The following is a 26253-nucleotide window of genomic DNA, read 5'->3' on the forward strand; positions in this document are numbered from 1 at the left end:
AGGGAAGGGGTGGCATTGACACGAATGATTTGGAATTTTTCTCAGTGGGAGATTTGTTTATTCTCCCCTATTTATGTATTTATTCACGCATGGATTTACCTCAGATGAACTCATGGTTATTTATTATATGTTTTGGGTTATAATCCAATACCACTTTATTTTGTTGTTCAAATTGTTCCACTTTTGTCCATTGGAAGCTCTTTCAGTTGGCTCTGGTGTTCCTTTCACATACCTCCATCATTATACATGTTTTTTGCTTTGCCTTACTTTCTGTCATGACGAAGTGTTTCAGGCTCATTTGTATATTTCCCGTTCCAGTCATAGAAGAATTCATTTTTCCATGGATTTCCGCTTCCTTTTTATTGGAGAAGAATACTAGAATCCTAGATGTGGGTGCTAAGTATGCTCATTGTTCCTGGGGAGTTGTTGCTCCTAGCTGTCTCATCTGACAGAGTAAGGAAATGTATGTGTGTTTATAAACCTGTACATATACACTTATCTATAAGTGTGTGTGTGTGCAATCCTCTGTATGTATATTAAACTATACAGGAGTTCTTACTGATGTCTCCAACACTACTCCTTTACCACAAGGAGCTTCTAGCCTACTTCCTTTGTTTCTCTGTAAGTATCCACTCCAACAATGAGAGATCTGGCTCCTACCATTCTTCATCTATAAAAGTAGTTGCTCCAGCTGGGCGTGGTAGCTCACACCTGTAATCCCAGCACTTTGGGAGGCCGAGGCGGGCGGATCGCGAGGTCAGGAGATTGAGACCATCCTGGCTAACATGGTAAAACCCTGTCTCCACTGAAAATACAAAAAATTAGCCAGGCATGGTGGCAGGTGCCTGTAGTCCCAGTTACTCGGGAGGCTGAGGCAGGAGAATAGTGTGAACTTCGGAGGCGGAGTTTGCAGTGAGCCGACATCGTGCCGCTGCACTCCAGCCTGAGAGGCAGAGCAAGACTCCATCTCAAAAAAATAAAATAAAATAAAAAATAAAACTAAATAAATAAAGTAGTTGGTCATGGGTAGATATATATACATACGTACGTGTGTGTGTGTGTGTGTGTGTGTGTGTGTGTGTATACAGTAGAACCAGAATTGTTAACCCCCATCCTTATGGGAAACAGACTTATCAACTAGACTGTAGTGCTTTTCATTATAGTGCTTTTTTCATTTTAACACCAAGCATTTAAGATTTGTCCATGTTTTTCTGTTGCTTGATAACTCATTTCTTTTTTTCACAAATAATGTTCTATTATTGTTGGACCACAGTTTGTTTGTCCGTTCACCTATTGAAGAACATCCTGGTTGTTTCCAGTTTTTAGTAATTATGAAATAAGTTGCCATATACACTTGTATGCAAGTTTTTTGTGTGGACGCAAGTATGCAAGCTAGTTGGATGTATACCTAGGAATAGCAAGACTGTGCTCAGCTTTGTTAAAAACAAACAAACAAGCAAACAAAAACCTGACAAACCATCTTTGAAAGTGGCTGTACTAGTTTGCATTCCCAGAAGCAATGAATGACAGTGTCTGTTGCTCCTTAGTGTTGCCAGCAAGTGGTATTGTTAGACATACTAGTAGCTGTGTATCTCATTGTTATTTAATTCACAATTCACTAATGAAGAATGATGTTGACGGTCTTATCTTATGCTTATTTCCCATCTGTATATCTTCTTTGGCGATGTGTCTGTTCAGAGTTTCTGCCCGTTGATTGAGTTTTTATAAATTTGTTTTCTTATTGTTCAGTTTTAAGCCTCCTTTGTAGATTTTGGATACACATCCTCTATCAGATACATGTTTTGCAAACACTTTGTCATAGTCTGTGACTTCTCTTTTCTTTTTCCTAACAATGTCTTTCAAAGAGCATTTGAGGTTTCTTTTTTATTTTTAGAAAGTCTAACTTATCAATTTTGCCTTTCATAGACCATCCTTTTGATGTTGTATCTAAAAAACTTATCACCAAAACCAAAGTCATGTAGATCTTCTCCTGTTTTCTTCAAGAATTTTTATAATATTGCATTTTAAATTTGAGTCTATAGTATACTTTGAGTTTATTTTTTGTGAAAGATATAAAATTTTATCTAGGTTCATTTCTTTGCATATTAAGATCCATTTGTTCAGGTGCCCTTTGTTGAAAAGACTATCATTTCTCTATAGGATTATCTTTGCACCTTTGTCAAAAGATCAGTAAACTATATTTGTATGGATCTATTTCTATTTTGTTTCATTGATGTGTGTCCATTCTTTTGGCAATATCATACTTTGTAGATTGCTGTACCTTTACAGAACAAGTGGTGTACCAAAGCTGACATCAACCATGAGAAATCATATTTCTAGTAGGTTGCTTTTACATGATGTGAAGAGAATGGCATTTTACCTCTGAGATCTTCCCCCTGGAAGTTCATACTCTCATTCTAATTATGACAGAAATATAAGACAAATCCCAGTAGAGGGGCTTTATGCAAAATAGCTGACCAATGCGCCTCAAAACTGTTAAGATCAAAGTCATCAAACACAGGGAAAGTCTAAGATCTGCCACAGCTAAGAGGAGCCTATGGAGGTATGAGTAAATGTGAAACGGTGGTCCTAGATGAAACTCTGGAACAGAAACAAAAATGCATTAGGTAAAAACAAAGGAAATCTGAATAAAGTATGTACTTTGGTTAATAGTAATGTGTTAATATAGGTTCAATAGTTGTAACAGATGTGCCATACCAATGGAAAATGTTAATAAAAGAGGACACTGGATGTGGAGCATAGGGCACTCAATGCTAGGTTTTCTATTTTTCTCTAAATCTAAAGCTACAAGTTTATTAACAATGAAAAAAATGTTAGCAAACTACTTAAAGAATATTTACCAAAAAACTACAGCGAACATCAAAAAGTTGAAAGTACTTTTACTTTGAAATTGTGAAAGACAATGATTCCTGCTATCACCATTTCTATTCAATACTGTAATAGAGGTACTAGCCAGTGCAGTAACACTAAGCAGATGAAATAAAAGGGCTAGAGATAAAAATAAGAAACAAAATTTGCCGAATTAACAGATGATTTTTAGATTGTGTATAAAGAAAATTCAAAATAAGGGTAAATTATTCATTTAATAAAATGTATATAAAAGTTGCAGGACAAATATGATCAATTTACCAAAAAAAGTTTCTGCAGTAACAGTATGAAAATAAGAATAAACAAAATATATCTTGTAAAATGAATCTAAGCAAAGAAAGCTTAAGAACTTCATGGAAATTAAATGAATTAACTAATTAAGGCTTAATATGTAAAATAAATGGATGTGAGTATTCAATATTGTAGACGTGTTAATTACTTCCAGAAGTAATCTACAGATGATTACAATCCCAACTGAAACATTCAAGTCTTTATGTGTGAATGTGTGTGCTTACATACATGTGTGTGTAAAATATTGCAAGATGATTCTGAAATTTAAATTGACATGTGATATAGTTTCTATATGTGTCCCCACCCAAATGTCATTTTGAATTGTAATCTCCATTGTTGGAGGTGGGGCCTGGTGGGAAGTGATTGGATCATGGGGCTGGATTTCTCATGAATGGTTTAGCACCACCCCCTTGGTGCTGTTATCGTGATAGTTAGTGAGTGAGTTCTCACGAGATCTGGTTGTTTAAAAGTGTGTGGCACCTCTCCTGCCTCTCTGTTATTCCTGCTCTGGCCATGTGACGTACCTGCTTCCACTTCACCTTCTGCCATAAGTTTCCTGAGGCCTCCCCAGAAGTTGAGCAGATGCCGGCATCATGTTTCCTGTACAGCCTGCAGAACCGTGAGCCAATTAAGCTTCTTTTCTTTATAAATTATCCAGTCTCAAATATTTCTTTATAGCAGTGTGAGAAAAGATTAACACAACTTGCAATAGGCCAAGCATAGCCAAGATATTCTTGAGATAAAAGAAGATAAGAGGAGTTCCTCCACCAGATAATAAGAACGGCTAGAAAGCTATAGTGATAAAGAATTTGTGGTATGGATACAAGGTGTAACAAATAGAACAATGGAGCAATAGGAATAGAGATTCCTGAAACACACCCACTTAGTACATGGACTTTTGATTTATATATTTAAAAAGAGCAGGAGAGATAGGGCAATAATAAAGCTATAACTTTTAATAAATGACAGTGAAACAACTAAACACCCATGTAGAAAACAAAATGTAACAGGAACCCTCCTTGGAATTACACACAAAAATTAATTCCAGGAGGATTAAAGAACCACTTTTTAAAGGTTTCCTGTGACTTTTTAAAAATACACATAAAATACATGGAATGGTAAAAATGAGCCTTCATATGTTTCTGTCATCTAGAGAGCAAGCTGTATGGGTCAAGGAGGGCATTGATAAGGCTGGAGGGGAAAGGACTGAAAGAGGCTAGGGACATTGGTCAGTACCAGAAGGGATGGAGGTGATACAAGTCAGGGAGGAAGAGGGGAAATGGCAGCTCCTTCTGCCCCTTATCTCTGACATAGATGACCTTCCTACCCTCAGGGGTCTTCATTTTCAAAGAGCTAGACCTGGTGGCTAGACAGGAGAAGGGTTAGGAGAAGGCTACCTGGACCAGTGACTTGTTCATTCCATCTCTCACCACAGCCCCTGCTGATCCCTAGAGTCCTGGAGCTCAGAGAAGTGTGACCTGACAGTGATTCCTGAGACTTCTGACAAGGCTTGTTGGGCTAACACCCTGATCAGGCCCAGGAAGCCTCTATCAACTTAGAGAGGCAGTGCCAGGTTGTCCACATGTGATGGGAGTAAAGTGCTACCTCCCTCCTCATCTGGGTGAGAGCCACTGGTTGGAAGAGGCGTTTGGGGGCTTTGGCCTCTCTCCTTTTTTACTCATTGCAAGATGTCCCCCAGATCCTGTTCCTTGACAGAAAACCCTCGCTGTAGACCTCCACTAGTGGGACTTGGAGTACTTAATGGAGCAAGGCAGGGGAGTCTCTCTCCTTCCTGAGATCAGAGATCAGTGTGAAGAAGACAGGTATCATGGGATAAGCCTGAACTAATTCCACAGTGGGCAGAGGGCCTCCAGGAATGAAGGACTTTCTCCATCAGCACATGAACTACCACGGGTATGGGCAGGATTTTCCTAACAGTGTTTTTTAGCGAGTAGTTATTAATTTTAATAATGTCTAACTTATTCATTTTTTCTTTCATGAGTCATGCTTTCGGTGTTGTGTCTAAGAAGTCATAGCTAAACCCAAGTTCACCTTGATTTTCTTCCACGGATGGGGAGTCACCAGTGATGCTGGTTGGAGGGCCTTTCCTCCAGCATATGAACTACCACTAGTCTGGGGAGTTGGGTCACGGAAGTGTCTTAATGAAGACTCTCCACCATCAAAATGGGATTTGGAGCTTCTGGTTGGAAATGCTTCAGGCTGACAGCCTCTGAATGAGAATGGGGTCACCCAAAATTAGGCCCAGGGTGATGGACTAAGAGGGCCTTATAGGAGGAAGAGCATTATCTTGATCATCTCATCTACCCGTGATCAACACCCACCCAGATCAATGCCTGCACCACCTCTGCTCCATGTACTTTCTTTTAGCTGCCCTCACACTTGACAGAGCCCTCAGCAATATTCAGGAACCTTGAGATTCTAAAAGAGGTAGATTTGTGTTTTGTGAACGAGTTCACTGAAGGTATGAGTCATCTCCAGATTTACTGTGCCCAGGCCCAACTCAGCTGTTGCGGAGTTTACTTTCTTCCTCAGTTTTGGCTTCAGCATCTCAGGTGCAGTTAGCCTATCTTGTAGCCAGAATAGGGTATACAACCTCAAAGGTGAAGGTGGAAAATCTTGGGCATTTCTTTTACAATGATTTCATTTTGCCTCCCCGTGTCAGATCCACAAGGCCAACTTTTCTCAGATCTTTACTGAGAATATTGTGGGGTTCCTGAAGATAAAGCCCATGATGTTTGCCCCTTAAGATTGCAGCCCCAGGTAGTTTATCACTTACATTACCCCACACTCAGCTTTCAGAAATTCATCGAAATCACCATTTAGATGTTCTTACCAGTTTATGGCTCCAGCAGCTTCTGCTACAGGTAAGCAGATCTTACCTGTTCCTCTTTGTATGCACCAGTCGCTCCACATTTTCAGTCAGTGGTTTGCCCTGCAATCTCAGTTCTCTGATGGGCGTAAGAAAAAGTTTTCAGTTTGTCAAGCATTTTCTTGTAAGAATGGGAGTGCCAACTTACAACTGTATATCCTTTTTAGTGGTTGCTTTAGTTATTATATATACCTAGCTTATCTCACTCTACTGTTGTCAACATTTCGCCAGTTCGAGTGAAGTGTAGAAACCTCACCTCCCTTCATATCCTTTTACCCTTCTCCATTTATGATGTGGTTGTCTTAAGTATTTCTTATACATACATTTAAAGACACATTAGACCGTTCTATAATTTTTACTTCAACTGTCAAACATAACTTAGAAAACTCAAAGGAGAGTCTATTGTATTTATCCACATTTTGTTTACCATGTTCTTTCTTCCTTCTCCATGTTCCAATTCCCCATTATCCCTTTTATCATTTCCTTTCTGTTTAGGGAATTTCCTCTAGCCATTCTTCTAGGGTAGATCTCCTGGTGACACAGTCTATTAGTTTTCCTTAATTTGGGAATATCTTGATTTTCCCTTCATTCCTGAAATATATTTTTGCCATATGTAGGGTTGTGTTAACTGTTCTTTTCTTTCAGCTCTTGAGAGATGTTGTGCTTCTTTCTTCTGGGCTTCATGGTTTCTGTTGCAAACCTCACTGCAATTTGAATTATTTTCCCTCTAAAGTGAGATGTCATTTCTCTCTCGCTGCTTTCAAGAATATTTTTTTGTCTTTAATTTTCAGAAGTTTGACTATGACGTATCTTGACTTGGATTTATTCTCCTTGGATTCACTCATCTTCTTGAATTTATAAGTTTATGAGTGTTGCTAAACTTGGACAGCGTTAAGCCATTATTTCTTTGAGTACCTCTTCAGCCCTATTCTCTTTCTCTTCTCTTTCTGGTATTCTAGTGACATGAATGTTCAATCTTTTGTTATGGTCCCTCAGGTCTCTGAGGCTCTGCTCATTTTTATATTGATGTATTTTTTCCCTGTTGTTCAGACTGAGAAATTTCTATTGTTCTATCTTTCAGTTTACTGATTCTTTCCTCCGTCATCTCCATTCTGCTTTTTAGCCCATCCATTAAGTTTTTCATTTCAGTTACTGCTTTTTTCAGTTCTAAAAATGTCAATTGATTTTTCTTTATATATGCTACTTCTTTGCTGAGATATTCTATTTTTTCCAATTGTTTCAGGTGTGTTTATAATTGCATGCTGAAGCATTTTTATAATGGCTGATTTAAAATCTTTGTCAGATAATTCTCAATGTCCATCGTCTTGGTGTTGACATGTATTGACTGTGTGTTTTTATTCAGTTCAAGATCTTCCTGTTTCTGTTATGTGAATGGTTTTTGATTGAGCTGTTGATATTTTGGTTGTTATGTCATATTATTCTGGATCTTATTAAAACCTTGTGCTTTAGCTGGCTTTCTCAGACATCACTCTAGCAAAAAAGATAGGGCACCACTTCATTACTGACATGTGGGAATAGAAGACCAAGTTCCTCACTTGGCCTCCATTAACACCCAAGTGGCAGCCCACTCATTACTACTGGGTTTAGGTGGGAGTTCTGGCCCCATACTAGGGCTCTACTGATACCTCCTTGTCTGAGAGGGGTGGGTGTTTCTCATTACTGTTCCCCATGTGGCCTCCACTGACAACACATGTTGTAGGGATGGTCTCATTGTTCCTGGACACTGGTGAAAGTCCTTACTTTTTACGAGGCCTCCTCTGATGACACCCGAGTCAAGAGAGGAAGGGGCAACTTGTTATCTTTGAGTGGAAGTGTAGGTTCCCTACATGAGCTGTGTAAACAACATGCTGTGGGGAGGGAAATGCTTCATTACTACATGCTGGGAATAAAAGCCCAAGGTCTCTACTCAGTCACCTCTGACACCACTCTAGTGCTGGTGAGGGAGTACTTGGAGCCCTTGGTATAACCTAGTGAGGGTGGCAGTCTAGGCTCCCCTCTTAGCCTTTGCTGGTGTGCATGTGAGTGGGGCCATAGATTTTTTGTATGTGTTGATATTTGGTGAGAGTAGAGCAGTTAGTGTCTAAAAGTTTTCTGTCTAGCTAGGTTACCCTTTGCCTGATTTTATTTTTTGGTTAGAGAGAGGAGGCTTTTGTTGAGGCTACTCCCCTCAACTCCCTGTACCTGTTGGCTTATTTAGCTCCATTTCTGGGATATATAAGGCATAAAGAAAACACAGGGAATCCCAGCATTTTGGGAGGCCGAGGTGGGCAGATCACGAGGTCAGGAGTTTGAGACCAGCCTGGCCAACATGGTGAAACCCCATCCCTACTAAAAATACAAAAATTAGCTGGGCGTAGTAGCGTGCACCTGTAATCTCAGCTACTGGGGAGGCTGAGGCAGAAGAATTGCTTGAACCCGGGAAGGGGAGGTTGCAGTCAGCCAAGACCATGCCACTGCACTCCAACCTGGGTGACAGAGCGAGACTCCGTCTCAAAAAAAAAAAGAAAAGAAAAAGGAAAACACAGGGAACTCACCACTATGTTGTTCCTTGGATTCCAAGGTCCCTAGCCGGTCTCCCTCTTTTCTCTACCATTCAGACCCGTCTTGCTGCTTGTTTTATGTATAACATTCTGGGCATTTAGTTGTGCTTAGCAGGAGAAATAGGAGAAAGGGTGTGTACTCCATCTTCTCAGAAGTGGAAGTTGAATCCCTACAGATAATTTTAAAACAATGAAATTGATAAAAGCCAATCTTGATTTTTATCACCACCATATTCCAGTATGTCCATATAATTTCTGTGATAAAATGCTCTCCCCCCAATCTTTTATCCTTATTTTTTCACAAGTTATTTTTCTTTTCAGGGAATTGTCAACCTAAATATACAGAGAGAGGATCTCTAAAAGAAAATTTGGGAATAGAGCGTTTCATTGGGATTACACGTGCCATAGTAAATGTTGTGTATTCAGAGAGGCAAAGGAAGACAAAGGTTTTAAAAGGAAAAAATAAGGAGACTTACATAAATCCTTTGAAATAATTATCCTTAGGCCAGTCGCGGCAATTCACGCCTGTAATCCCAGCACTTTGGGAGGCCGAGGCGGGCAGATGGCCTGAGCTCAGGAGTTTGAGAACAGCTTTGCCAGCATGGCAAAATCCCATCTCTACAAAAAATACAAAATATTAGCCAGACGTGGTGGTGCACACCTGTGGTCCCAGCTACTTGGGGGCTGAGGTGGGAGGATGGCTTGAGCCCAGGAGGCAGAGGTTGTAGTGAGCTGAGATCGAGCCACTGCACTTCAACCTGGATGACAGAGTGAGAATCCGTCTCAAAAAAAAAAAAAAAAAAAAAAAAAAGGAAATAATTATCATTGACTACAAAGATCAATAACAAAGGTGATGCCAGGCCGAGGTTGGATAAGCAGTTGCTGGGCAGATGCCCTCACAGAAGTATTTTTAGCAGGTTGTAATGGCTTTTGTGTAAGGTTGTAGTTTTTGCAGACTCTTGTTATCAGGTGTTCTTACATGAGAACCCTTCCTTCGTAACTTTTTGCAGCTATATTTGTCAGTGGTTTTTTAACATTAGTGACTCCATTTTGATTCTGACAACTTTCACAGAATGTAATTTCTAAAAATGGTTTTATTGAGATATAGTTGATATACAATAAACTTCCCAAAGTATACAATTTAATACATTTTTTCATATATATACATCAGCAAAACCTCACCACACTACAGATAGTGAACATATCCATCATTCCCAAAAGGTTTTTCCCGTTGTAATTCCTCCCTCTTGCCACTTCTGAATCCCCATTCCCAGGCAACCACTGATCTGTCATGATAGACTATTTTAAATTTTTTAAAAGATTTACATAACTACTTAGAAGTGGGATAGCTCCATCATATGATAGGGGTATTATTAACTTTTTAAGAAACTACCAAACTGTTTTGAAGATGGTTGTATAATTTTACATTCTCACCAGGTATATATGAAAGCTCCAGTGTTTTATATTCTTGCCAACATTTATAAGGACTAAATCTTTTCAATTTTAACCATTCTGATATTTGTGTCATTATCTCATTGTGATTTTGATTATCAGTTTCCTAATGAATAATAATGTTGAGTTTTTATTCATGTGATTATTTTCCAGATTTATCTCTATGTATTTCTTATTTTCTAAAGTTATTTTAAATTGCACTGTTGTGTATTTCAACTTCAAATTGTGCATTGTTAGTTTATACAAACACAATTGATTTTTGTATACTGATCTTTTATTCTGCAACTTGCTAAATTCAGTTATTAATTCTAGAAGCATTTTTTTTAGATTGATAGAACTTTCTACATATATTATCTTGTGGTCTGTGAAAAAGACAATTTTACTTCTCCTTTTCCAATCCGGAGGCCTCTTCCAGTCCAGATGATCCATTGTACTGGCAAGAACCTCAAGTACAATGTTGAACAATTTCTCTCTCTTTACCACAAACTCATCAGTCTTAGGTTATAGTTTCTACATGCAAATCCCCAGCACAACTTCCAACACAGGAATATCTACCTCTTCCTCCCTGTACTGTTAAAACCCAAGCCTTCTTTGGGAGGCTGAGGCAGGCGGATCACGAGGTCAGGAGATTGAGACCATCCTGGCTAACACGGTGAAACCCCGTCTCTACTAAAAATACAAAAAAAAATTAGCCAGGCGTGGTGGCGGGCCCCTGTAGTCCCAGCTACTTGGGAGGACGATGCAGGAGAATGGCGTGAACTTGGGAGGTGGAGCTTGCAGTGAGTCAAGATCGCGCCACTGCACTCTAGTCTGGGCAACAGAGCAAGACTCCATCTCAAAAAAAAAAAAAAAGAAGAAGAAGAAACCCAAGCCTGGGTGCTATACTTAAAGAGATTAACATGACCCCCATATTTGAAACAAGACTAGAATACGTCTGACAGCCTGAAGGCAGTGATTTCAGACTGAAAAACAGAAAATTGAAAAGAGATATGAGTATACTGGGAAAAGGAGGGGAATGGCAAAGTCCACTGGTGGTAACAAAGAAGTAGATGGTCTTCAAGATGCATGAAAGCAATTTGTAGGCAGGAAATGGAATGATTCGCATTTCCACAAAAGACTTAATATAGCTACACTACCATGGAGGGATTTTTAGGTAAGACATAAAAACACTAGGTAATGGTGAAGGGTGGCAGAGGACAGAATGTATTAATACCACTGAATGGGGTGGGCCATGGGAGAAGACTTGGAGGAGACACCCTCTCTCTGCTACGTGACCCACCAGAATTGAAGATGGGGAAATGAACAGGGTGACAGATCAGTTTGGAAGGCTCTTTATGGGTGCTAAAGAAATGCCCCTTAATTCAACCAGAGTATCTAGGCCCTCCAGTATCCTCCTCTGAATAATCAAAGCTCAGGAATGTGTCTTGCCGTTATCCTGGGAGGGGTATATATAGTGAGGCTAGGACGTCTGGAATAGACTGTTGAGAGACGCTGGCATGGTAAAGATGGCCAGGAAACCATGAGTCTCCAGCCCAGTTGCCCAACGACTACCTACCAACACCAAAGAAGAGGAAAAGAGGACGGCCACCTCTCAATCCAGGCCCAGAAGCCCTATCAAGTTGGTCAGCCCACTCAAGCTCCGACTCCTACCCTGTCCTGTCCTGGCATAACCCCCACCCCAGCCTGCACCCCTTCTCATGAAGCTTCTGTTCCCACCCTCTTCCTTCCTCCTCCCCAAAACCATTCCCTTCTGTGATCTCCCTGCTGTCCTTCCAGGTTCCCAAGACAACCTGAAAGGGAAAAGGAACCCTTGGAGGGAGTTCCAGGAAAAAAAAAGCTTCTCCCTAAAAGACCACCGCTTCCAGCAAAGCTGAGGAAGGGAGTGGGCCAACACTATCTAGCCACTGCGACCAACTGAATAAGGAACTCGATAAAATCAGCCACAGCAGGACCAAGTAAGCCAGGAGACCTCCACCATCTCCAGCATTTCCCTGCACAGCCTGTAATTTCAGGGCAAGGCCAGAGACCTCAAATCTATCTGAGAAGTCCCCAAAGGTCTGACCCACTCCCCCCTACCCCCACCGGAGAAATAGGCAACAAGGTCTAGAGTATATTTTGCACCCAACAGGGTGATGAAAATAAAATGAACCTGTTGTAAAATGATGTGTGGGTCTGCATATTCTCAGATGGTGGGGAGGGAGGAAGGAAGGAAGAGGCAGTGGTGTGGAAAGGGAGAGAGGTGGGTATTCTGGGGTTGGGGCCAGACGTACAGTCCACAGTTAGCCAGACATGCAAGATAAGGGTTGCATCAAGGTTGGACACTGAAGACAAATCTCCTTAAGTTTTTTGTTTGTTTGTTTTGTTTTTATTATTATTATTATTATACTTTAAGTTCTAGGGTACATGTGCATAAGGTGCAGGTTTGTTACATATGTATACTTGTTCCATGTTGGTGTGCTGCACCCATCAACTCGTCAGCACCCATCAACTCGTCATTTACATCAGGTATAACTCCCAATGCAATCCCTCCCCCCTCCCCCCCCCGTGATAGGCCCCAGTGTGTGATATTCCCCTTCCCGAGTCCAAGTGATCTCATTGTTCAGTTCCCACCTATGAGTGAGAACATGTGGTGTTTGGTTTTCTGTTCTTGTGATAGTTTGCTACGAATGATGGTTTCCAGCTGCATCCATGTCCCTACAAAGGACACAAACTCATCCTTTTTTATGGCTGCATAGTATTCCGTGGTGTATATGTGCCACATTTTCTTAATCCAGTCTGTCACTGATGGACATTTGGGTTGATTCCAAGTATTTGCTATTGTGAATAGTGCCGCAATAAACATACGTGTGCATGTGTCTTTATAGCAGCATGATTTATAATCCTTTGGGTATATACCCAGTAATGGGATGGCTGGGTCATATGGTACATCTAGTTCTAGATCCTTGAGGAATCGCCATACTGTTTTCCATAATGGTTGAACTAGTTTACAATCCCACCAACAGTGTAAAAGTGTTCCTATTTCTCCACATCCTCTCCAGCACCTGTTGTTTCCTGACTTTTTAATGATCGCCATTCTAACTGGTGTGAGATGGTATCTCATTGTGGTTTTGATTTGCATTTCTCTGATGGCCAGTGATGATGAGCATTTTTTCATGTGTCTGTTGGCTGTATGAATGTCCTCTTTTCAGAAATGTCTGTTCATATCCTTTGCCCACTTTTTGATGGCGTTGTTTGTTTTCTTCTTGTAAATTTGTTTGAGTTCTTTGTAGGTTCTGGATATTAGCCCTTTGTCAGATGAGTAGATTGCAAAAATTTTCTCCCATTCTGTAGGTTGCCTGTTCACTCTGATGGTAGTTTCTTTTGCTGTGCAGAAGCTCTTTAGTTTAATGAGATCCCATTTGTCAATTTTGGCTTTTGCTGCCGTTGCTTTTGGTGTTTTAGACATGAAGTCTTTGCCCATGCCTATGTCCTGAATGGTACTATCTAGGTTTTCTTCTAGGGTTTTTATGTTATTAGGTCTAACATTTAAGTCTCTAATCCATCTTGAATTAATTTTCATATAAGGAGTAAGGAAAGGATCCAGTTTCAGTTTTCTACTTCTGGCTAGCCAATTTTTCCCAGCACCATTTATTAAATAGGGAATCCTTTCCCTATTTCTTGTTTCTCTCAGGATTGTCAAAGATCAGATGGCTGTAGATGTGTGGTATTATTTCTGAGGACTCTGTTCTGTTCCATTGGTCTATATCTCTGTTTTGGTACCAGTATCATGCTGTTCTGGTTACTGTAGCCTTGTAGTATAGTTTGAAGTCAGGTAGCGTGATGCCTCCAGCTTTGTTCTTTTGACTTAGGATTGTCTTGGCAATGCGGGCTCTTTTTTGGTTCCATATGAACTTTAAAGCAGTTTTTTCCAATTCTGTGAAGAAACTCATTGGTAGCTTGATGGGGATGGCATTGAATCTATAAATAACCTTGGGCAGTATGGCCATTTTCACTATATTGATTCTTCCTATCCATGAGCATGGTATGTTCTTCCATTTGTTTGTGTCCTCTTTTATTTCACTGAGCAGTTGTTTGTAGTTCTCCTTGAAGAGGTCCTTTACATCCCTTGTAAGTTGAATTCCTAGGTATTTTATTCTCTTTGAAGAAATTGTGAATGGAAGTTCATTCATGATTTGGTTCTCTGTTTGTCTGTTACTGGTGTATAAGAATGCTTGTGATTTTTGCACATTAATTTTGTATCCTAAGACTTTGCTGAAGTTGCTTATCAGCTTAAGGAGATTTTGGGCTGAGACAATGGGGTTTTCTAAATATACAATCATGTCATCTGCAAACAGGGACAATTTGACATCTTCTTTTCCTAACTGAATACCCTTTATTTCTTTCTCTTGCCTGATTGCCCTAGCCAGAACTTCCAACACTATGCTGAATAGGAGTGGTGAGAGAGGGCATCCCTGTCTTGTGCCAGTTTTCAAAGGGAATTTTTCCAGTTTTTGCCCATTCAGTATGATATTGGCTGTGGGTTTGTCATAAATAGCTCTTATTATTTTGAGGTACGTTCCATCAATACCGAATTTATTGAGCGTTTTTAGCATGAAGGGCTGTTGAATTTTGTCAAAAGCCTTTTCTGCATCTATTGAGATAATCATGTGGTTCTTGTCTTTGGTTCTGTTTATATGCTGGATTATGTTTATTGATTTGCAAATGTTGAACCAGCCTTGCATCCCAGGGATGAAGCCCACTTGATCATGGTGGATAAGCTTTTTGATGTGCTGCTGAATCCGGTTTGCTAGTATTTTATTGAGGATTTTTGCATCGATGTTCATCAGAGATATTGGTCTAAAATTCTCTTTTTTTGTTGTGTCTCTGCCAGGCTTTGGTATCAGGATGATGTTGGCCTCATAGAATGAGTTAGGGAGGATTCCCTCTTTTTCTATTGATTAGAATAGTTTCAGAAGGAATGGTACCAGCTCCTCCTTGTACCTCTGGTAGAATTCAGCTGTGAATCCATCTGGTCCTGGACTTTTTTTGGTTGGTAGGCTATTAATTATTGCCTCAATTTCAGAGCCTGCTATTGGTCTATTCAGGGATTCAACTTCTTCCTGATTTAGTCTTGGAAGAGTGTACGCATCCAGGAAATTATCCATTTCTTCTAGATTTTCTAGTTTATTTGCGTAGAGGTGTTTATAGTATTCCCTGATGGTAGTTTGTATTTCTGTGGGGTCGGTGGTGATATCCCCTTTATCATTTTTTATTGCATCTATTTGATTCTTCTCTCTTTTCTTCTTTATTAATCTTGCTAGTGGTCTGTCAATTTTGTTGATCTTTTCAAAAAACCAACTCCTGGATTCATTGATTTTTTGGAGAGTTTTTTGTGTCTCTATCTCCTTCAGTTCTGCTCTGATCTTAGTTATTTCTTGCCTTCTGCTAGCTTTTGAATCCGTTTGCTCTTGCTTCTCTAGTTCTTTTAATTGTGATGTTAGAATGTCAATTTTAGATCTTTCCAGCTTTCTCTTGTGGGCATTTAGTGCTATAAATTTCCCTCTACACACTGCTTTAAATGTGTCCCAGAGATTCTGGTATGTTGTATCTTTGTTCTCATTGGTTTCAAAGAACATCTTTATTTCTGCCTTCATTTCATTATGTACCCAGTAGTCATTCCGGAGCAGGTTGTTCAGTTTCCATGTAGTTGAGCGGTTTGGATTGAGTTTCTTAGTCCTGAGTTCTAGTTTGATTGCACTGTGGTCTGAGAGACAGTTTGTTATAATTTCTGTTCTTGTACATTTGCTGAGGAGTGCTTTACTTCCAATTATGTGGTCAATTTTGGAATAAGTGCGATGTGGTGCTGAGAAGAATGTATATTCTATTGATTTGGGGTGGAGAGTTCTATAGATGTCTATTAGGTCTGCTTGCTGCAGAGATGAGTTCAATCCTAGATATCCTTGTTAACTTTCTGTCTCGTTGATCTGTCTAATGTTGACAGTGGAGTGTTGAAGTCTCCCATTATTATTGTATGGGAGTCTAAGTCTCTTTGTAAGTCTCTAAGGACTTGCTTTATGAATCTGGGTGCTCCTGTATTGGGTGCATATATATTTAGGATAGTTAGCTCTTCCTGTTGAATTGATCCCTTTACCATTATGTAATGGCCTTCTTTGTCTCTTTTGATCTTTGATGGTTTAAAGTCTGTTTTATCAGAGACTAGCATTGCAACCCCTGCTTTGTTTTTTTTGTTCTCCATTTGCTTGGTAGATCTTCCTCCATCCCTTTATTTTGAGCCTATGTATGTCTCTGCATGTGAGATGGGTCTCCTGAATACAGCAGACTGATGGGTCTTGACTCTTTATCCAGTTTGCCACTCTGTGTCTTTTAATTGGAGCATTTAGTCCATTTACATTTAAGGTTAATATTGTTATGTGTGAACTTGATCCTGCCATTATGATATTAACTGGTTATTTTGCTTGTTAGTTGATGCAGTTTCTTCCTAGCCTCGATGGTCTTTACATTTTGGCATGTTTTTGCAATGGCTGGTACCGGTTGTTCCTTTCCATGTTTAGTGCTTCCTTCAGGGTCTCTTGTAAGGCAGGTCTGGTGGTGACAAAATCTCTAAGCATTTGCTTATCTGTAAAGGATTTTCTTTCCCCTTCACTTATGAAACTTAGTTTGGCTGGATATGAAATTCTGGGTTGAAAATTCTTTTCTTTAAGAATGTTGAATATTGGTCCCCACTCTCTTCTGGCTTGTAGAGTTTCTGCCGAGAGATCTGCTGTTAGTCTGATGGGCTTCCCTTTGTGGGTAACTCGACCTTTCTCTCTGGCTGCCCTTAAGATTTTTTCCTTCATTTCAACTTTGGTGAATCTGGCAATTATGTGTCTTGGAGTTGCTCTTCTCGAGGAGTATCTTTGTGGCGTTCTCTGTATTTCCTGAATTTGAATGTTGGCCTGCCCTACTAGGTTGGGGAAGTTCTCCTGGATGATATCCTGAAGAGTGTTTTCCAACTTGGTTCCATTTTCCCCCTCACTTTCAGGCACCCCAATCAGACGTAGATTTGGTCTTTTTACATAATCCCATACTTCTTGCAGGCTTTGTTCATTTCTTTTTCTTCTTTTTTCTTTTGGTTTCTCTTCTTGCTTCATTTCATTCATTTGATCCTCAATCGCTGATACTCTTTCTTCCAGTTGATCGAGTTGGTTACTGAAGCTTGTGCATTTGTCACGTATTTCTCGTGTCATGGTTTTCATCTCTGTCATTTTGTTTATGACCTTCTCTGCATTAATTACTCTAGCTATCAATTCTTCCACTCTTTTTTCAAGATTTTTAGTTTCTTTGCGCTGGGTACGTAATTCCTCCTTTAGCTCTGAGAAGTTTGATGGACTGAAGCCTTCTTCTCTCAGCTCCTCAAAGTCATTCTCCGTCAAGCTTGGATCTGTTGCTGGCGATGAGCTGCGCTCCTTTGCCGGGGGAGATGTGCTCTTATTTTTTGAATTTCCAGCATTTCTGCCCTGCTTTTTCTCCATCTTTGTGGTTTTATCTGCCTCTGGTCTTTGATGATGGTGACCTGCTGATGGGGTTTTGGTGTAGGTGTCCTTCCTGTTTGATAGTTTTCCTTCTAACAGTCAGGACCCTTGGCTGTAGGTCTGTTGGAGATTGCCTGAGGTCCACTCCAGACCCTGTTTTCCTGGGTATCAGCAGCAGAAGCTGCAGAAGATAGAATATTGCTGAACAGCAAGTGTACCTGTCTGATTCTTACTTTGGAAGCTTCCTCTCAGGGGTGTACTCCACCCTGTGAGGTGTGGGGTGTCAGACTGCCCCTAGTGGGGGATGTCTTCCAGTTAGGCTACTCAGGGGTCAGGGACCCACTTGAGCAGGCAGTCTGTCCGTTCTCAGATCTCAACCTCCGTGTTGGGAGATCCACTGCTCTCTTCAAAGCTGTCAGACAGAGTCGTTTGTGTCTGCAGAGGTTTCTGCTGCTTTTTTTGTTGTTGTTGTTGTTTAGCTGTGCCCTGTCCCCAGAGGTGGAGTCTACAGAGACAGGCAGGTTTCCTTGAGCTGCTGTGAGCTCCACCCAGTTAGAGCTTCCCAGCGGCTTTGTTTACCTACTTAAGCCTCAGCAATGGCGGGCGCCCCTCCCCCAGCCTCGCTGCTGCCTTGCGTTTAGATCGCAGACTGCTGTGCTAGCAATGAGGGAGGCTCCGTGGGCGTGGGACCCTCCCGGCCAGGTGTGGGGTATAATCTCCTGGTGTGCCTGTTTGCTTAAAGTGCAGTATTGAGGTGGGAGTTACCCGATTTTCCAGGTGTTGTGTGTCTCAGTTCCCCTGGCTAGGAAAAGGGATTCCCTTCCCCCTTGCACTTCCCACGTGAGGCGATGCCTCACCCTGCTTCAGCTCTCGCTGGTCGGGCTGCAGCAGCTGACCAGCACCGATTGTCTGGCACTCCCTAGTGAGATGACCCCAGTACCTCAGTTGAAAATGCAGAAATCACCGGTCTTCTGTGTCGCTGGCGCTGGGAGTTGGAGACTGGAGCTGTCCCTATTCGGCCATCTTGCTCCGCCCTCCTTAAGTTTTTATTTATCCGTAATAAATGGCCAATAGCCTAATTTTAGGGTCATATGCTAATTGCATATTTAGTTTTATTGGAAACTCTTAAACTCCTTTTCAGAGTGACTGTATCATTTTACATTCGCTATCAATATATGAGTGATTCAATTTATCCACATCCTTGCCAACATTTGGTATTGTGACTATTTTTTATTGTAGCTGTTATGAGAGATTATAATGATATTTCATTAAGGATTTGCATTTCCCAATGGGCAATGATGTTGAACATCTTTTCATGTGCTTTTCTGCCATCTGTGGATTCTCTGCCTTTTTACAGTGTCTAGAGCTTCTAGTACTATGTTGAATAAGAGTGAAAAGAGCTGAGAGCAATCATCCTTGCCTAATTTTATGGGGGAAGCATTCAGTCTTTCATCTTTAAGTAATGATGTTATCTGTAGGGGTTTTTTTGTACATGCTGCTTACCAACTTGCAGTAATTTCTGACTATTACTAATTTGCTGAGAGTTTTTAAATCATAAATGGATGTTGAATTTTGTCCAATGATTGTTTCTGTCTCAAATTTATATTTTTCAAATTTATTTTTTAATTAAATTTCTATGATTTTTGTTGAGAATTTTTTTGTTTAAGTTCATGGGAGATATTGGTCGTGTGTATTTTTTTGTGTGTGTAGTCTTTGTGTCGGGTATCAGAGTAATAAAGGCTGCATAAAATGATTTAGAAAGTTTTCACTCCTCAGTTTTCTGGGAAGTTTTGTGTGGAATTGTATCATTCATTCGTTAAGCAGGTAGGATTCACCTGTAGAGTCATCGGAGACTGGAGTTTTATCAGTAGAGAGACTTTACGTACTAATTCAACTACTTTAACAGATATGGGGCAGTTCAGACTACCTTCTTGGTACTTTGTGTCTTATAAGGAATTTGCCTATTTATGGTAAGTTGTTGAAATTTTTGGCACAAGCTTGTTCATAATATTCTTTTTTTATTTTTTAAATTAATTTATTTTATTATTATTATTTGTTTGTTTGTTTGTTTTAGAGACAGTCTTGCTCCATCGCCCAGGCTGGAATGCAGTGGCACGAACTTGGCTCACTGCAACCTCCACCTCCCTGGTTCAAGCAGTTCCCCTGCCTCAGCCTCCCGAGTGGGATTACAGGCACACGCCACCATGCCCAGCTAATTTTTTTGTTATTTTGAGTAGAGATGGGGTTTCACCAAATTGACCAGACTGGTCCCAAACCCCTGACCTCAGGCAATCCGCCCACCTTGGCTTCCCAAAGTGTTGGGATTACAGGCATGAGCCACTGCTCCCAGCCAATATTCTCATTATTTTTTAATGGCTCTAGGAACTGTGGTTATGTTGCCTATCTCATTGCTGATGTTGGTAATGTGTGTCTTCTCTCATTTTGTTCTGAGCTGTCTGTTTAGAAATTTGCTGGTTTTATTTATCTTTTCAAGGACCAAGTTTTTAGTATAATTGCTTTCTTCACAGTTTTTCTGTTTGTTTATTACCCTATATTGACTTTAATTTGCTCTTCTTTTTCTAGTTTCATAAGGTTTTCTAAATAAGCACTTAGATGTCCTTCTAAGTACTGCTTTAATGGCATGCCACAGTTTTTGAGATGTTGTATTTTCTTTTTTTAACTTTTAAGTTTGAGGTACATGTGCAGGTTTTTTACGTAGGTAAACTTGTGTCATGGGGGTTTGTTGAACAGATTATTTCATCACTCAGGTATTAAGCCTAGTACCCAATAGTTGTTTTTTCTGCTCCTCTCCGCCCTCCCACTCTCCAGCCTCCAATAGGCCCCAGGGTGTGGTGTTCCTCTCTAGTGCTCATGTATTCTCATCATATAGCTCCCACTTATAAATGAGAACGTGCAGTATTTGGTTTTCTGTTCCTGTGTTAGTTTGCTAAGGATAATGGCTTTCAGCTCCATACATGTCCCTTCAAAGGACATGATCTCCTTCGTTTTATGGCTGCATAATATTCCATGGTGTATATTACCACATTTTCTTTATCCAGTTTCATTTTAATTCAGTTCCAAACGTTTTTAAATTTCCCTTGGGATAAATTATCTTTGATGTATGGATTATTTCGAAGTGTAATTTTAAATATCCAAATAGTTTTGAATTTCCCAAATATCATTATGTTGTTGACATCTAACTTAATTCTGCTACTGAGCAGGAATATGCCTTTATTACCTCAATCCTTTTTATTTACTCAGACTTATTTTATGGCCCAGGACATAGGCTATCTTGGTAAATGTTCTATGTGCACCTTTAAAAAATGTGACATGACCGTGTACATTGATGTTGTTGGATGGAATGTTGTGTAGATGTCGATTATGTTACGAACACAGATAATGCTGTTAAAATCTTCCATATTTTTATTGATGTTTGTGCACTAGTTCTATCGATTATTGAAAGAAAGGTATTGACAGTTCCAAATACAGTTGTGGATTTGTCTATTTCTCCTAAAAATTTTTTGTTTCATTTATTTTGAAGCTCTGTTATTAGGTGCATACACATTTAGAATTAGTATGTCTTCTGGGTAGATTGACTTTTTTGTCATTATGAAATATCTATTTTTAATCCCTGATAATATTCCTTGCTCTGAAATCTATTTTGTCTGATGTTAGTATAGTTAATTCATGTTCCATCATTTAGCATTCTTTTATTTCTAATTTATCTGTTTCTTCATATTTAAAGTAGGGTTTTATAGAAAAATATAATTGAATCATTCTTTTTGTCAAATATGACAATCTTTGCTTTTTAATTGGAGGGTTTAACCTAACCAAAGATTATGTAGTCTCCCTAGGAAAAATCTGCATCCAGTGACTTGTAAGTGGGGGAGTATAAAGACTGGGCCCCTTTGACTCAATTTAAGACAACTCTGAAGGGACATGTCAGCTACAAGGATCCCCATGGGATAGGATGAAGTCTCCATCATGACCGAGTCACAGCTGAATGCTTTCTCTGCCAGTTTTTCCTCCCTACTTCCTTCACTTCCTCACAGATGTTGTTCCTGAAAGCACTTTCCAATAATAGGTTCCTTCATACAAACTTCTTGGGAATCTGACCAAACACAGGCAGTTCTAAAATGGTTAAGCACACACCGGTTAAGCACACACCAGCCCTTTCCCAGAAATTCTACTTCTAAGTATTTTTCTCAAAATAAATGAAGCCATGGGTCTGCAGAAATGTTTGTATAAGATTCTCATAGCAGGGTAATAACAGTCAAACATGAAAACAACCCAAATGTCTGTTAACAGGTAAATGGTTTTAAAAAATTGTGATATATCCATACAATGGAATCCAATAATAAGAATGAATAAAATACTGATTCATGCAACACAATGAATGAATCTCAAAAACATTATGTTGAGGGAAAGAATCCTGACACAACAGAGTGCATACTATATGATTCTAATTATATGCAAAATTAATTTATAATGATGGCAAACAGAATCGAAGGTGCCTTGGATGAGGAAAGATTGAGTATAAAATGAAATGGAGAACTTTCTGGTCATGGAAAAGTTCTACATCTTAATTTTGGTGATGGATACATAAGTATTCACATTTGTCAAATGTGAATATATTGAGCTTATATAACAATGGGCTCAAAATCTGTCAGTAACTATTGAAAATTAAACCTGAATAAAAAGCTTAAAACTCAAGTGACACTAAACAATATTGTTAATAAATGTATTGAAAAGTAGGACAACAAAAGGAAAAAATAAGATGATTATTACAAAATTCCCCCTTTACTGTGGAGAAAGTTGTCCATAATTTACATAGGTAAGCTTCTGCATTGCTGATAATGTTTTATATCTAGACTTGTGTAGTGAATATATGGGTGTTGACTTCATAATCACTGCTAAACTGTATGTATTTGCAGGGTTTTTGTATGTTATACTTCACACTTACAAAAATATTTAAACAAATATATTTAACAAAGGATTAGTACACGAAATATGTAATAAACTCCTATAACTAACAAGAAGATGACAAATAACCTGATAGAAAAAAAAATGGGCAAAGTAAATAAACAGGAGTTTAACAGAAAAAAAAGCACAAATTTATCATAGACATTTTTATTTTACTTATCTTTTGTGTAGGGATGGGGTCTCGCTGTGCTGCCCAGATGGGACCTCAAATTCCTGGGCTCAAGCAGTCCTCCTGTCTCAGCCTCCCAAAGTGCTGGGATTACAGGCATAAACTACCACACCCAGCCAGTAAAGTAATAGGCACTTTTAAACAGCTATATTGAGATATAATTTATGTCTCATATAGGCCATCCATTTAAAATGTATGAGTCAATGGTTTTAGTCATGCATTTAATTACCTCTTACTGTTAGTTGTCCATCACTGCTCATTCTTACTCTCTTTCTCTCTCTCTCTTTCTCTCTCTCTCTCTCACACACACACACATTACACACACCCCACCATACCCCCAGAATGTAGAATACTTGAGGGAAGGGACTTTATCTTCTTCACTTGCTATGTCCTAATATCTAGAATGGTGCTTCAGAATTGTAGGTCCTTAATAAATGTTTGTTAGTTGACTGGAATGAAGGCAGTGGAGATGGAGAAAACTGAATCGATGTGAGGAATACTTAGGACCTGGAAATGGATAGAATGTGGGGACTGATGGACAGAGATGTGTCATGACTTCCAGATTTCCGGTTTGGGCCATTCAGCAGTTGTTGTCAATAACAGAGCCATAGAACGTTGGAGGCAGAACAGATTGGGAGATACAAAATGACTGGAAGTAGAATGACATCTTGTAGTGAAAAGAACATGTATATAGAAAGTAGAAAAACTGAGTCTTAGTCCTGAATTTCCTGTGTAACTTTGATCCGGCTACTGCCTCCTTCTGGACCTGTTTTTCTTTTGTGAGTTGATTGGTTTGGACTAAAAAAACATCCTATGTTTTTGCATCCAGATCTTGGTAAATATTTTAGGACATGTAGAATCTGTCCACAGAGGTATGTTTCACTGAGTCCATACCCCTCAACTGGCTTACAGCTATTATCACAAATCTGTCCGTGGCATCAAATCTTTGCCCAGAGATCTCTGAAATATCTAGAGAGTGATGCACCTGGGCTGACAAACAAGTCGCTCATCTACACTTAGCCCGAAACACAAAGTGTCCTTTCTCGTTTCTGCTCCCACCATTCATTTCTGGGTCCAGGGAAGTCAGGTGAGGGCAGTTCCTCACCACTGCCACTGCCAGCAGTTCCCTGCACAGCAGTGATGATGAGTTCACCAAAGACGTTTTTCTGTGGAAGCTCCTAAAACAACTGGCCCGATCAGAAGCCAGACCTTAAGATGCCAAAGGATTGCTCAGGGGCCTCATGTTATAGCATTATGAGATAGTGACTATAAAATGAATGTGTTAAACATATTTGAAGACATAAAACACAGAATTTTTTTAAAACACAATAAAATAGGCCGGGCACGGTGGCTCACACCTGTAATCCCAGCACTTTGGGAGGTCGAGGAGGGCGGATCACCTGAGGTCGGGAGTTCGAGACCAGCCTGACCAACATGGAGAAACCCTGTCTCCATTAAAAATACAAAAATTCGCTAGGCATCGTGGTACATGCCTGTAATCCCAGCTACTTGGGAGGCTGAGGCAGGAGAATCACTTGAACCTGGGAGGCGGAGGTTGCGGTGAGCCAAGATCACGCCATTGCACTTCAGCCTGGGCAACAAGAGCAAAACTCCGTCTAACAAAAATAAATAAATAAATAAAATAAAATAAGAACCTTCTAGGGACTCCCCACTTTCCTTGGAATAAAGTCCAGACCCCTTTCCATGGCCCATGGGTCCTGCATGGTGGGGACATTGGCCTCCTGTCCAGCCTGGGCTCCTGCCACTCTCCCTGCTTAGCTAAAATCTGAAGCCCAGGGTTCCCTGACCCCCTCAGGCAAAACTTCTTTTTGCTGTACTGGAGTCCCTGTGAATACTGCCTCTCTGCCCTTGAACTTCTGTGGCCTGTGAGGCTCACCCTGTCCAGAGGCCTTGAGCCTGTACAGTTCGATGGTACATTAAGCACATTCACAGTGTTGTGCAACCATCACCACCATCCATCCACAGACTTGTCAAACTAAAACTCTGTCCCCATTAAACACTAACTCCCCATTCTCCCTCCCCCTACCCCCAGGCACTGACCATTCTACTGTCTGTCACTATGGAAATGAGATTGCTAGATCATATGGTAATTCTGTGTTTAATATTTCAAGGACATCCATTCTATATTCCACCATTTTACATTCCCACATATGGTGTATAAGGGTGCACAAGGGTTCCAATTTCTCCACATCCTCACCAACATTTGTTTTCTGTTTTTGTGATACTAGCCATCCCACTGGATGTGAGGTGGTGTCTCACAATAGTTTTGATTTGCATTTCCCTAATTGGTGATATTGAACATCTTTTCATATGCTCATTGGTCATTTGTATATCTTCTTAGAAGAATCATCTATTCAAGTCTTTTGCCCATTTTTAAATCTCGCTTGTTTCTTGTTGTTGTTTGGTTGTAAAACTTCTTTGTGTGTTCTTGATAATAACCCCTTATAAGATGTGCGAATTGCAAGTATTTTCTCCCATTCCATTGATTGCCTTTTAATATTGTTGATTGTTCCTTTGGTGTGCAGAAGTTTTTGATTTTGATGTAGGCCAGCGTGGTGGGTCATGCCTGTAATCCCAGCACTTTGGGAGGCCAAGGAAAGGGAATTACTTCAGCCCAGGAATTCAAGACCAGCCTTGGCAACATAGGGTGACCCTGTTTTTATTTTTAAAAGAATTTTTTAAAATTTTTAGCCAGGAGTGTTGGCACGTGCCAGTAGTCCCAACTACCCAGGAGGCTGAGGCAGGAGGACCACTTGAGCCTAGGAGTTTGAGGCTGCAGTAAGCCATGATTGCACCACTGCACTCCAGCCTACGCAACATAGTGAGACCCCGTTTCCAAAAAAAAAAAAAATTCATGTAGTCTCATTTGTCTATTTGTTCTTTTGTTGCCTGTATTTTTGTCATTGTATCCAAGAAAGCATTGCCACATCCAATGTCATGAAGCTTCTCCCCTCTGTTTTCTTCAGTTTACAGTTTTGGCACTTGTGTTTAGGTCTTTCATCCATTTGAGGTAATTTTAGTATATGGTGTAAAGTGAGGGTCCAATTTCATTCTTTTGCATATGGATAACAAGTTGTCCCAACATCATTTGTTGAGATTCTCCTCAGCTCTTAAAGGAAGAAAGGACAAGGAGCATGGTGACTGAGGGTGACAAGACCTCCTTTTCTCTTGCTGAGTCACTCACTCGACTGAGGACCCTGGGCATGAATTTATTTATTCGTTCATGCATTGGGCAATGTCCAAACCCAGAGTTCACAACCTCCATAAAATTTAGGGAGTCAATGCAATTAGATCGTGGAAGAATACTTTTATTTTTTTATTTTTTTTTTACTAACCTCTAGTTGAAATTACCATCATGGATAACAAATGCAGGCAATCAACCACAGGAAGATTAGCAGTACTTATAACAGTCACTGAGTGAAATCCCTGATATTTTTGTATTACATTAACTGTGGAAGCAGCTCTCTATGCTTTATACTTGTCACT

At 40.0% G+C, this 26253-nt stretch overlaps 1 pseudogene; it reads left to right on the top strand.

Moving 5' to 3' along the window:
- LOC126945438 (chondrosarcoma-associated gene 2/3 protein-like) overlaps positions 1–12158 on the top strand; it is a 33114-nt pseudogene extending 20956 nt beyond the window's left edge.
- Positions 12159–26253: the final 14095 nt, after the last annotated feature.

The sequence above is a fragment of the Macaca thibetana genome, chromosome X (assembly GCF_024542745.1).
Source record: "Macaca thibetana thibetana isolate TM-01 chromosome X, ASM2454274v1, whole genome shotgun sequence".
NCBI classification, from domain to species: Eukaryota; Metazoa; Chordata; class Mammalia; order Primates; family Cercopithecidae; genus Macaca; species Macaca thibetana.